Source organism: Ptychodera flava, chromosome 1 (assembly GCF_041260155.1).
Source record: "Ptychodera flava strain L36383 chromosome 1, AS_Pfla_20210202, whole genome shotgun sequence".
Lineage (NCBI taxonomy): Eukaryota > Metazoa > Hemichordata > Enteropneusta > Ptychoderidae > Ptychodera > Ptychodera flava.
The window spans coordinates 5,135,126-5,149,663 of NC_091928.1; the positions used below are offsets into that span (position 1 = coordinate 5,135,126).

A 14,538-nucleotide genomic window follows, 5' to 3' on the forward strand; every position below is an offset into this window, starting at 1 on the left:
TACTTCCTCTAATCAGAAGGTCATGTATACTGTACAATTGTTCATATTCAGTTATTGTTCCTCAAGCTTGAAATGGTTTATGCTTTATAAAACTCTAGAGCTACTGCTTGATTTTTATTGATGCTGCAGTGTGCATCGAACAATTGCCAAGATTTTTTTTTTCCGAGTCGCAATGGTCCATAATTTTTTTCCATCAGCCACTTAAAGCCAGATTTTTTTTTTTCGAGCAACTCCACCTGGCATCTTTTTTTTTCCCCAAATCTTCCAAGCCCCCCCCCCAGGATATCAAATGGTCCACCCCTTATACCTTTTGCTTTCGATCCTATGGTTTGAACGTACCGGTGAAAATGTCATCAGCACAACTCTTGAAGTGTGAAAGGATAATTTATGCCACTGCAATATAAAGGCTGGAAGGATCAGACAGCTGGCCTGAGATTGGCTACCTCTTATGTGAACTGAAATTGGATGGCCATGCAAGATGGCGATTATAGTATACTAATATCCATGGCGACACAGCAACAGTCAGTGAGTATTGTTCGGAAACTGGATGGGAGCAATTTACATATATCTCTGGCACATGTTTCATTATCTCTCAGTGCAGATTCAGCGACCGTATTGTATGCAGTGCGATCGAAAGGGAGGTGGAGGTTAGTGGTAATAATAGCGTAACGGAGCTGAGACACAAGCTATTAGCATCCCTACGAGTACGAGTATGGCGAATGTCGGGCTTTCGGAGGCGGCGTAGCCAAAGCCGGACACTCTCGCCAATGTAATAGACATCAAATCAGGTCCAATAATCATTATCATTCAAGGTAACTAGGAAAGTTACAAGGTCCAAGGAACATATTGAAAATGACAAAGGCAATGGGGTCATCTTGAACCACAAAATAGTGGTGGTACCAGGTGTCCGGAATGGGTAAGCGTACCCTGCCAGCTAGCCGCACCCGTCAAGATTGACCCAAAGCGACAAATCCATTGTTATTTGGTGAATTCACCAAATTACTTTTGTGAGTCAAAATTTGGTATGCTGTCACTCATCATTTGAGTGACAGACAGGTCATATTTCGATACAACATCTCCGTATCTACCGTAGAACTTCTTAAATGTAACTGGTATGGCTTAGCTGCAAAATTGTAGCGCTACGGTTAGGCTAGCCGTAGTGGCGGCGTTAATTAATAACGTAAAAGTCAAAACCAGCACGTAAAAGTGTGAAATCCCGTCCGAAAACTCAACAGCTGTGGACGGTTATGCGGTCGGTGAGTTTTGGTTTTTGCGACCTCAGGTGAGCGAGCCAGGTCGCAAAAACCGCAAGTCTACAATTTTGCAGCAAGGCGATGAGCTGCTATTACTTGTATTATATGTATTGTAATATTGCAATGACTTGTATTACATGTAATATGACTTGTATTACATGTAATATTGCAATGACTTGTATTACATGTAATATTGCAGCCAATGAAATCTCATCTTCTCATAAAAAATTATATCCAGGGAGATATCATTTTTACAGACGTTATAACCAGGTAGGGTCAATCTTTGTATAAGAATCCGTATAAACTGAAGTTTAGGATTGTGAATCGATGTTGGAGAGTCCTAGAGTTTTAGCTAAATTACTGAAGATAAAGTCCCCTGGTAGGAACACAGGATGAAGACACAATCGAGTTTTGATTTTATTATCTGTAACCTTGAGTAGGGGTTACAGACAGTACCGTCAGGGTGACAAGGAAAAAAATCTCTTTTAGTTTGAATCTAAAGTTTTGTCATTAATCCATACTTGAGCCCTGTATATGTTACTTTTTATGGTTCATTTAGTATTAATTGATAAATTAGAGCAATGGAATTTTGAATTCATTGATCTGAGTGAAAAGTTGACAATAATTAGCTCTTCAGCACTTGATGATGTGCACCTTGTCTTGCATGGCACTGTCCAGCAAGTGAAAATGATTGTGGTATATATATCCTTACATTTTCATTTTATGATTTGGTTATAAATGCATTTAATGTAAGACTGCAGGATTCCTTTTATTTTGAATTGTGTTATTTAAAGGTCAGCATAGCTGAGGGGTGGGGATGGGGGTAATTGTCTTGAATAATGTTAGCTGAAATTAGAATGCATGGTCATCAGATTACAACGACAGGTGAACATTTAATGAAAAGATACTTGGATTTCCCAAGGACATAATTAAGACACATGCTAAAACAGATGGAGAAATTATAGTGCAGGAATGATACATGATTCAAATCTTTTATAATTTTGATGGGTAACCGTACTTTCCATTCAAGAGAGTTGCTGTATTGCACTTGATACTGCCAGAAATAATGCAATGCAGTCTTAAAAAATGTTTCAGTCACAGGAGGAATTGAGTTGTGTTTCAAATTTGTTATGCATTTATCATCCCAGTTTAATAGTTGTGTAGTACTGCTTTTCTCAATGATACAAATTGCTGGAGATTTAGGTTCCTGGGGACGACCTAAATTAGATTTGTTCACGTTGTGATGAAATATGCAAATTTGTATTTTTAAGGAATGTTTTGTCATTATGGTCAAAAAGTTATTTCATCAAAATTGATTGTCTGACAGCTTTGATATTTGGTATACAGGTTTGTAGTGATGAACTGAAGTTGATTTATCAAAATTATGATGAAATCTGCAATTTATGTAATTTTAATGCAATTTTTGCCATTTTTGATAAAAAAATTTGTCTCTCAAAAACTGCTTATCTGATAGCTTTGATATGTTATACACAGGTTTGTAGGGGTTATCTTATTTATAATGCATCAATATAATGATGAAATCTGCAATTTTGCATTTTTCGGACAATTTTTGCCATTTTTATAGGCATAGATGGCAGTTTTCTATGCTGGCTATTGATGAATGCCTGTGTTTATAAGGGGCTCTGTAATTGAGGCATACCTGATACTAAGACAGTTCTCCTGCCATAAGAATACACTGTATTGCCAAAGGACCTCTGCTCTCACTTAATCCGGTATTATGCTATGTATGTCCTGTGTTTTCATTACCTTGTTTACCTACTTATGTAAGCAAGTACCATTATAGCAAAAGTTTGTTGAGTGCCACCAATGTTTTGAATTTCACTGCTGAGAATATCATGCTCTCCTTTCAAACAAATATCTTCAGTGGTATTTCTTTTATATCTATTGGCTGCAGTGGACATACTTTATTTTAAACAGATATACCAGTAAGGTTCCTTACACTCCTGGACAGTCCTTGAAATTTCTTGAATTTTAAAACCCTCTGGAAAGTCCTTGAAAATGAGATTGGATCATTGAAAGTCCTAAAATTTTATAATCCAGCTTCATGCAGTTATCCATAGTGACTGCATGATCAATGACAATATTTTAAAATTGACATGCAAAATGATACATGTATATAAATTTGATATGTTGTAAAAATGATATCTGGAAAATCAAGGGCAGGTCACTCACAGACATTGAGTACATACAGGGACAAATGTTGTCTATAGCCCTATTATTATACATTATCCTCCATGAAATGCTGAGAGTACATAATTCAAGGTTACCCTTACCAAATTCTCGCCACAAAAGGTATAGCTTAGGTATCTCTTTGGTATACCAGAGGTATACCAAATCACTTCTGGTATACTCCTGGTATACCAGATGAGTACCTATTTTCAAGGTCGATTTTTGATACAGTGTACCAAAGCTGTACCTCAGTAATCAGGTATAACTCAGGTATACCTAACATGTACCAGTTTATTTTAGGTAGGAAACAGGTAGTACCTATTATGTACCTCTTCTACTATGTATGGTCAAGTTGAAGACTGGTATACCAGAAATATACCAATCCATGACTTAGTATTTTTTTTTGCCATGCCAGTCTGCTTGTACAGTGCATGTCGATGATAACTCTTGTGATATATACCTGAAATGTCTCTGCCTGTTTGACTGATTCCTTTATTATTGCTGCAAATATGAAGTAACTGTATTTCATTACCAGGCAGTACAGTGTGTGACCGGTCATATTCAAGCAATGCAAAATTTATCTTTCATTTATATTCATTTATTCTTAAAAACCCAATGAACCTATTATTAATTAAATTGTAAACACAAATCTGCTCCTAAAAATCGATACAACTCAGCAACATTGCTATTTTAGGATGGGTATTGCATGTGTAAGTGACATTAACTATGTCATTTAATTTGATTGGGTAAATCATGGTTTGATCAACAGCAGAATTTTTCGGAAAACAAATTATTAAAACGGGGACTTGTCTATCTTGCAAGTCTAGCTCTGTTTTTTCTCATAATATTTTCACACCAAAATTATAATGCAGTTTCAAACGAAAAGTTGTTAAATTACGTTTATCTGTACGTACACCTCTTTGTAAATGAGCAGCAAGGACATGTCGTAGAGTTTTTATCAATACCGCAAATTTGTACCTTACAAATGTCGACAGACGAGAAGTTTTCATTTTAAGAAACAGACAAGTTAATGTCAATGCATTAAATGTCTAAAGCAAGGACCCGTTACCTTCAAGCACAGCATGTGACCACGGTCGTATTACAACTCTGAGCAAAAGATCCGTACAGTTGTTTTAGGATGCCCTTCATTTAGTCTGCGGTCTCCCTGCAGCGATGTCCCTAACAAAATCTAGCCATCTGATGACATGGATTAAGGTGAAGGCTTTTATCTATGTTTTCAGCATCAGAGCTATTGCCGATCACACATTTGAGGTTTAGGATACTACATCCCGAGCTGCTAAACGAAAATCCAGTATGCTACTTCGCCAATGTCCAACGCGTTTTGTTTTGCCGGCCCAGCTGTGAGCAGCCATCATGTTTACTCTCAGGTCACGGGTCATCAAGTTCAGTTCGCGCATTGATATTGATTCTTCGTGCTGAAAGAATTTTATCTCTTCGTAGTCTTTCTATCATTCAAATCAACCATTTTATTCATGTAATAAATTGATTGCTATATTTAATATGATACATAACAGATTTGTGCAGATGTAGAGTCAAGTCCATGCGTTTAAAAAGGAACTATTTTATCGATCGCGTAATGATTTATAGATAGCACTTCCGTGAATGTCAAGAGGCTCCATCGGCGCGAATTTAGATTTTAGTGTTGTCGGCTGTGTATTTGTGATCAGGGAGTTATCTGATGGAAAATTTTGCGATCTTTCTATGGAATTACCACCCAAATGATATCATAGTGTCGCAAAAACGTGTATACAGTATCAGGGACAGACAAAGTTCAAAATTTGTGGACGCGAAAAGCAGAAAAATTCCGACTATATTTTCTATGACACACAACGGAGACTCGGAGAGACCTCGCTGCAAATGGGAACCGTCCAGCGTCTATCCTGCCAGCCGATCAGAATGTAAGTCAATGTGCTGTCTATTTACACATCGCTATTATGTTCTGTAACCCTTGTATTGCTATGTTAAACAACAGATGCATTTGTTGAGTACAGATTCATACAGAATTCATTTGTTTCACAACAGCTGTACATTGTCGCCATCGTGTATGTAAACATGGTGCTCCTCCGTTTCTAGCTCCTTGTAAACAGCATACTGCGAGTTGTTGGCTGTCCATTTTAATCATTATTTATAAATGATCATAATTATTTATGCATTTGGTTTCTTCGCTTCAATTTTCCAACTTGCTTTTGTCTCATTTTCAAATAATTACAGATTTCTTTCATCAAATTACAATGTTCACAGGTTTTGGTCAAACAAGAAAGACTACGTTACACTCTATCCTCAATGATTTGTATTTTTCAGAATGCAGTGCTGGTACTGTAAACGGACAAGAAATACAGAGAGCAAGAAAGCCAAATCACAGCCTTTGACAGTAATATAAGTGTTACATGAAACTTCATATGTCAAATGAATGTCTTTTGAAGACACTTATTTTTTTAGGTTGCATGAAATGAGCAATTGGCATATATAAAATAAATCATACCACAAATTGAATTTAACCTTTTTTCTTCTGTTGTCTTTTTATAATACCTTTATCTTCTACTAGCATGGTTTCTTGTGATGCTGGTATTTCAAAGCTTAGTCGGATAAACATATCTTGTGCTGTCAACAATCTGTTAAATTTGCCAGCTTTCATTCTGATTCTCATCTGAACCGAATTTATTATTGTAAGAGAAGAGAAAAAATGTTGAAACTTATGGTACAGTACATAATTTTTGCTGTATGTATGTTGTTTCTTTGGTTTTCAGCATCTCTGGTTTTTCTGGTAAAGAGTCAGATCCGATCCATCTCAGGACACTTGCATACCAAAGTAGGTAATACCAGAAGTAAACCTTACAAAAACAAATGGGTATAATTTAGGTAAATACCTGAAATTTACCTATTTTGTTTACATAGTTCAGATCGTCTGAACAACTATGTAAACAAAATAGGTACATTGCAGGTATAATACCTAAATTATGCCTATTTGTTTTGGTAAGGTATATTTCTGGTATACCTATTTTGGGACGCACGTGTCCAAATCTGGACAATTGCAGGTATACCTACATTGTACCCATTTGGTATACCTGAGGTATACCTGTGGTTTAAAAAAGAGCCTACCTCAGGTAGTCCAGATTTGGACACTTTTGCCAAAAATAGGTATATCTAAGGTATACCTATTTTGGCAAAAGTGTCCAAATCTGGACTACCCGAGGTAGGCTCTTTTTTAAACCAAAGGTATACCTCTGGTATACCAAACATGTACCTACTTGGTCTGAAAAAGTATACCTCGGGTATGTTTTTATTGTACCAGAATTTGGTAAGGGTAAATTTAGTGTTTGAAAACATGTGGTTTGACATGAATCAAACAAGTGGTGATTGAAATAAAATTCTCAAAAAATTTCAAACACAGAACTCTAGCCAACAGCATTGCTAGCACAGTGTCATCTTCCGGATTGTCTCTGTGCACGTATCAACAATCTAACTTGATTTTTATTTTATCAGTTTTGAGACACACTTTGTTTTAGGATATCATTTAGTTTTAGGGTAATATACCGTATATCTGAAAACATAAATTTTTAACCTTTGCTCAGTCTCTTCTCAGGGAAACTTTAAAATCTATTTTGTTCATAATAAAGATCACAAAATCAAGGATCACTGGGCACAGTTTTGGACTGGATCGAGAACCAAATTACCTAAAATTCACTGACGTTTGAAAATCAAGCAATTGCCATGCTTTGTCTTAACACTGTAGGGAACAATAGTTATGAATTTTTATATACTGTAAACAAGGGAGTAAAAGCTTAATTAACTGTGATATTGTCAACTTCACGTTGATAATTCCATACATGTAGTTCTAACCACTGTCATGCTTTATATCTATGACCTTATCATTATATCCTTATTAAATATAGGAATTTATGTGTTATCGGTATTCCAGTAATAATATAGGTGGTTCTTTTGCTTCTGTCATTTTTCAACACAGATATTGATGTATGTCAACCAAATCAGTGTTTGAATCTTAAACGGTGGCCAGTATTTTACCATTCCTGACTCTTTTACAGAATTCATTCTGTGTACCATTCCTGACTCTTTTACAGAATTCATTCTGTGTACACATGTCCAGAGATAGCATCCCTCTTTTCTTTTGACTGTTCTTTTGTGTGTCACCAACTTTGCACATTGTGTGGGTCTGTGTGTGTGTTGTTTGTTTGTTCACACGTTTGTATGCTAAGAGTTCTTCAAGCATGTCAGAAATCCTTGGAGTAAATAAAGATCTTGAAGTATTCAAACACACAGTTGTCAAGATTTTGTCCCAGATGGCCATTTCTACTAGTGCTTGGGGACACAAATTGTGCCTGAAAGTAGAACCTTCACAATAAATATTCAGAATGTGGTTTTCATATTGTCTTTTTGTGATTTTTCCCTCTAGACATACTGGTAAATCCGTACAGTCCACTGTCATAGCAGAATGGTGGTTTCTGTAGTCCTGTAGGGCAGTCACCATGATCAGGTACTCTATTCATCAATGTTTGCCGATATAGTTGTTGCAGTGTACAGGCTCCCACTGTTAAATCAGTAAGTATTTTGTATGAAATGCCTTAAAAATGAAAACATTGAAAGTTTTTGATGATTGAAGAATCCCAATTACTTCACATGGTCTTCTCATTCTTTTAGATTAGAGAACTGAGCCCGGGAACTGACTTACTTCAAACACTCCCCACTTTTTTCAAAATGCTCTAATGTTGTACAGACAGTGTAAGAAAGAAAGAATTGTTAAAATGTGAGAGCCTAGCTGGTACAAAAGTCTGGCTTTCTCATTTAAACTGGAGATGAACACCGTCATTTAATCTGGACAGTACTTTCTATAATATAATCCTACACACCTTGCCAATTGCTTGTGTCATGTTTGTCCACCACATTTCTTTTTGAGTTAGAATGTAACACAACACAGATTCAATCATAATTCTTTCTGCACAGGAGTAAACCAATCCTTGTCAGAATGAGGATTTCTGTACATGAATTGAAGGGTCCTCTACTGGTTACCAATCCATCTGTCCTCTGTGTTATACAGGCCAGTTGTGTCAATGATGTTATTGAAGCATATCAATGGTGAGTAAATTTCTTGGGACATCTCTTTATAATTCTTCTTCACCAGTGACCATCAGGAAAGCAATGATATAAAGAGTTGTCACTGAGATTACAGTGGTGATCCATATCCAGTAAGTAAATATGAATGGTCTATTGATGGTACTGTGGTGCAACCAATGGTGGAACAACCAGATGGTAGGATTTTATATATGTTAATGGTTTTTCTCAAGTTTTGTTAGTGTGCTATGGAAATGAACCAATTGCTTTGAGTTTGTGTAGTGTGTGTTCATGTGAATGTGTACTGAAATACATCATTGTGAATTCACAAACACTGGTTGTATGATTTGGATAGGATTTCTTCTTCTGCTGCTGTTGGCATACAGCAAATAATTTCAAGCCAGAAATTAAATATTTTACATGAAATCTTATTAAAGCATCTGTTGAAATCTCTATATCATGTTACAATTGCAATTCTTTTGTCCCGCAATGCAGATTGTCATGTACAGCAAAAATACAGAGCAACTTAAAGTGTCCTGGCCAGGTTTCCATGACAACAATATGAGATTGCATTGTATGAAAGGATTACATGTCAAGATAGCCGTAGGATCTATCTGATTCAAGATTTCATTCATGTTTTGGCTGATGATATTGACTACACAATGTTTGACCTTGACCTCAAGGTGAGTGTCAAATGTCTTTTACATCCAGACATTCACTTATTGACCCTTTCACTGCCATAGTTTGGCCCGCACCCATAGTAACCATTGGTGATTGCAGACACATTTACAGGGAATTTGCATTAACAGGCCTAGGTTAACATGTTGAGTATTTTTTTACAACATCAATTCATTTAATGTATTGCCATGTTTTCTTACATAAATAATGATTCATACACTTGTCCTTCTGTCCTATGGTACATCAACAATACAAACTTTGAGTTACAAACAATTCTAACAACTTGAATGGCAGAAATTGCACTTCCATATCATTTTCTTATCCTCAAATGTAGTTTTATGAATCATGAGTTTTGTCTTTTGTAATTCAGGTTGAAGTTGCAATAATAATGTACCGGTACATCTGAGGGTGACCAACAATGCTGACTTGTGAGTAACCACAGTATCACCACCACCAACAATGCTGACTTGTCAGTAACCACAGTATCACCACCACCAACAATGCTGACTTGTCAGTAACCACAGTATCACCACCACCAACAATGCTGACTTGTCAGTAACCACAGCATCACCACCACCAACAATGCTGACTTGCCAGTAACCACAGTATCACCATCACCAACAATGCTGACTTGTCAGTAACCACAGCATCACCAACACCAACAATGCTGACTTGTCAGTAACCACAGCATCACCACCACCAACAATGCTGACTTGTCAGTAACCACAGCATCACCACCACCAACAATGCTGACTTGCCAGTATAACCACAGCATCACCAACACCAACAATGCTGACTTGTCAGTAACACCAGTATCACCACCACCAACAATGCTGACTTGTCAGTAACCACAGCATCACCACCACCAACAATGCTGACTTGCCAGTAACCACAGCATCACCACCACCAACAATGCTGACTTGTCAGTAACCCAGCATCACCACCACCAACAATGCTGACTTGTCAGTAACCACAGCATCACCACCACCAACAATGCTGACTTGTCAGTAACCACAGTATCACCACCACCAACAATGCTGACTTGTGAGTATACCACAGTATCACCATCACCAACATTGCTGACTTGTCAGTGACCACAGCGTTACCACCACCAATATTATGCTGACTTGTCATTAACAACAGCATCACCACCACCATCAATGCTGACTTGTCAGTAACCACAGTATCACCACCACCAACAATGCTGACTTGTCAGTAACCACAGCATCACCACCACCACAATGCTGCTTTTCAGTAACCACAGCATCACCACCACCAACAATGCTGACTTGTCAGTAACCACAGTATCACCATCCACCAACAACAATGCTGACTTGCCAGTATAACCACAGCATCAGCAACACCAACAATGCTGACTTGTCAGTAACACCAACAACAATGCTGACTTGCCAGTATAACCACAGCATCACCAACACCAACAATGCTGACTTGTCAGTAACACCAGTATCACCACCACCAACAATGCTGACTTGTCAGTAACCACAGCATCACCACCACCAACAATGCTGACTTGTCAGTAACCACAGCATCACCACCACCAACAATGCTGACTTGTCAGTGACCACAGCATCACCACCACCAAAAATGCTGACTTGTCAGTGACCACAGCATCATCACCACCACCAATATTATGCTGACTTGTCAGTAACAACAGCATCACCACCACCAACAATGCTGATGTGTCAGTTACCACAGCATCACCACCACCAACAATGCTGACTTGTGAGTAACCACAGCATCACCACCACCAACAATGCTGACTTGTCAGAGACCACAGCATCACCACCACCAACAATGCTGAGTTGGTAGATTTAATGGATCCTGTCTAAGTTGATGACAACTACAAAACTGATAGAATGTATCAGATGTCTATGTCTTCAATGCAAGGTATTGTTTGCGTTCAGAGTGCCATAAGGAAATTTTTTTTAAAAAAATTCATGAAGACAGTGGAAACCTTGATTACTCTCTAGTTGTACAAACAGAATATTAGTAATCTCTTACAAGTGAGGATGACCTATTCAAGATGAAAACACAACATGTTGACACATAATCCCCATTCCCTGTCAGCAGGTTCACAATCAACATCAATATCAATATGTATATAGCCAAACCATGATGCTGAATGGGATAAAGTAATTTAGAGATTGCCATTTGTTTTTCCATACCAGGTGTCTTTATTCACCTTCCAAACCCAGATGTTGAAGCATGTCAAACAAGACAGTTCTTGACTGGTGAGGAACCCTGTGATTCTGATTGGTCAACAGTTTTTGTCAAGGGCATGTGGTTTACCCAATCGGAGCAAAGGATTCAGTTTGCTACAGACAAGATAAAAGAGATTTCAAGATATTGATGAGCACATTGTTAACATTGTAATTTCAAGAACTTTTCATTGTGTCCAAGCAGTTTATTTTGAAATTTCTGATGTGTTTTTGTAACAGAGAGAAATGAAAACAAGTCAATGTTAATTGGTTGTTTGTTTGAACACAATATGGTATCACAAATGATTTGCCAGGTTAAACAAAAATTGAAAATGGTGACCTTTGACACTTATCTTATCACATCTTTTTGAACAATAGATATAAGTTTATCTCATGATGGATTGCCTATGAAAATAATCAACATGTCTGATATGAATTACCCAATAACAAATATTATTAATTTAAAGTAGGCCGGTAAATAATTCATAAATTGTACCAGTTTCAACTATGAATTTTCTTTCTTCTGTCAAGAGATGACATGTTGGATAAAACATGACAAGAAAATGAAATCCAACTTGGAAAAATAAACTTTGATTTAATATTGAAGAGAATTCATGTACTTGTAGAAATTTTTCAACACAGGTTGAAATACTTGCTGCTGATAGTGATGTTCATGCAGTTACAAGTTTGGTGATGTGGAATGGTCTGGCTGTGTTGTTGTTGATTGTGAAGCTTTGCTTGGAGAGAAATAATGGCAAGACAGTGTAATCATCAACAGAAGGTAATTGGAAATGTCAGCTACAGCGGCAACTGAAGTGAACTCCACAGAAACAGTAATACTCCTAGTACTAGTACATATGCACATTAAAATTGCCAGCATGTTTAATAGAATCACAGTATACAAAAACATGTTAACCCTTTGAGCACCAAAGTCGATTTTTGTCACCTTTACAAAATATAGCAAAGTCAATTTTGTTTAGATTTTTGCCAAAATTTTGATAAAAAAACTGTAGCCAATGAAATGTGATATCAATTTGGTCCAAAATTATCAAAAAATTACAGTAAAATTCATAAATGTTGGTAAAATGTTACACTAAAATTTTGGTGGGACAAATAACAGCACTCAAAGGGTTAAACAGGAAGTTACAGGATCATGGGCACACAGCTATTGGCATACCGGTACACCGGGAGGGAGTCTTTGAATTTTCATAGCATCGCTTTGACCATATGATAATTTGAATAATCATGATGGGCACTTTCATGACATATGCAAAGAGGGGTCAAATGGTCGTACAGGGAACACACTTTGAAATTTATGCATTCTCCTACAAAAAACAACAGTTTTTCAGTTTATTTTCAACTCAAGTTTAGTTGCTATATATTCACAAGCATCATATGCAAGATTTAATGACAATGAAAGCCTGAAGCAATGGCAATACTACGGGATTCTGGGACCAAACACAACACCTCCAACAAGTAGTGTGGTTTTTTTACATTTGCATAGATTTACTGTAATCCAGCTTTTATAGGGGAGTTCTGTTTAAAGGCTTTTCAGAAACTTTTTCAATTTTAGATTCACTTTAGTTGAAAGCACATTACCGTACTTGTCTTCACATAAAACAAGTTTCACTTTTCTCTTGCAGATGTCGAAGTTGACCAAGAAATCAAGCACTTTTGGGTTGTACAGAGCAGACATGAAAATGACACGTTTGAACCAAATTTGAGAGTGTTGACTGGTCTTTTGCTCCATCAATTGCTGCTTGGTATTCATACACTCTACAGGTTACCATAGAAACAGTTAGCTCCCAGGTAACGTTATGACCAGTAACATGTTTTAATGATTGATCCTGTTAAAATTGTACAATACAGTTCATTACAAGGGTTTTTTTGCCAGTTTTTTTTTCATACTGTAAGTAGCACGTTAAAACGTAAAATATTAGTGTGTATGTTATCATCAGTGACAACAATGCGTACACAGAGCAATAGTCTAGTTTCCTTTATGTTTGTAATTGAAAGGGAAAAATTACTCCCTTTTGAGTTTTGTCATGAATTTTGCAGTTTTTGTGGTTTGACTTCTCAAAACATGCTGAAATATTAACTGTGTGTACCCTCAACTCTGCATACATCCAGACAAGATTAAACATTCATTGAAACATTTTGTAGTCTGCACCAGTATATCCAGTTCAAAAACTCAAGTGTACAACTCAAACCATACATGACTGAACATACACTGTGACGTAAAGTTTGGATGTCATGCAAGCTTTTTTAATGAATTCATAATTTGCAGTGCCTTTCATATGCATAAGGATCGCAGCTTTATAAGTATAGTTTTTGTACAATTCTGCTGTAAATTGATATGTGACTGTTAATTTTCAATCAATATATTATTCAGTAAGGCCATAGAATGTCATCAAAAGGCATGTTACTGCAATAGCGATGACAATTCTGATGTTGTTATGTTTCTGTACACGGTTGCCTCCATCAGCTGATAGCTTCTGTTGCTATGGTGATCTGTTCCGTGGTGGTGACAATGAAGTAGAGGCATTGCTTGTAAGAGTTGGTTTAGAGAAGTTGATGGATGATGTCCTTCCTCTCTGACAGGTAAGTTGATATTAGTGAAGCATAAATACCTATGGAAGAAAACTTCTAGATAGATGGCTTTCATGAAGTTGAGCCACCCAAAAAGTCTATGTTGGTGTACAGTGGCACTTCAATGTAGGGTATAGGAATGTCTATATTCATGCAAAAACATTTCAGTTAAGGTAGTTCATGCCTTGAAATTCAAAGACTTAAAATTTTACCCAAACTTTCATCAAAGAAACTTCAAACCATTCCCTTTCAATTACAAAACAAGGGGTCACCAGACAAAATTTGGTACCAGAGAAACAGATAAGCAAATATTTACTCGCACATTAAAATTCAACATGGCCAGCATTCTTGTGTTAACTCTTTGGATGAAAATAATGTTTTTGATTTTCACATAAATCAGCAAGTCAAAGCTTAAGTTACTAACTGTAGCTTCAAAATGAGCCTCCACAAATATTCTAGCCAGCCAATGTTGTAATGTAAAAGTTGTATTACAGACTAGAATCTGAATGCCAGGTTGAAAG

The 14,538-nt window shown here is 36.8% G+C and overlaps 3 long non-coding RNA genes across 3 annotated transcripts; all 3 read left to right on the forward strand.

Moving 5' to 3' along the window:
- Positions 1–5,098: 5,098 nt before the first annotated feature.
- LOC139129501 (uncharacterized) lies at positions 5,099–5,962 on the forward strand. Its single transcript, XR_011551605.1, has 2 exons — positions 5,099–5,362; positions 5,766–5,962. It is a non-coding gene; the product is annotated as an uncharacterized lncRNA (long non-coding RNA).
- A 1,911-nt stretch (positions 5,963–7,873) lies between these two features.
- LOC139129563 (uncharacterized) lies at positions 7,874–10,096 on the forward strand. Its single transcript, XR_011551622.1, has 4 exons — positions 7,874–7,956; positions 8,424–8,555; positions 9,027–9,214; positions 9,580–10,096. It is a non-coding gene; the product is annotated as an uncharacterized lncRNA (long non-coding RNA).
- A 389-nt stretch (positions 10,097–10,485) lies between these two features.
- LOC139129619 (uncharacterized) lies at positions 10,486–14,023 on the forward strand. Its single transcript, XR_011551635.1, has 4 exons — positions 10,486–11,117; positions 11,399–12,209; positions 13,072–13,237; positions 13,914–14,023. It is a non-coding gene; the product is annotated as an uncharacterized lncRNA (long non-coding RNA).
- Positions 14,024–14,538: the final 515 nt, after the last annotated feature.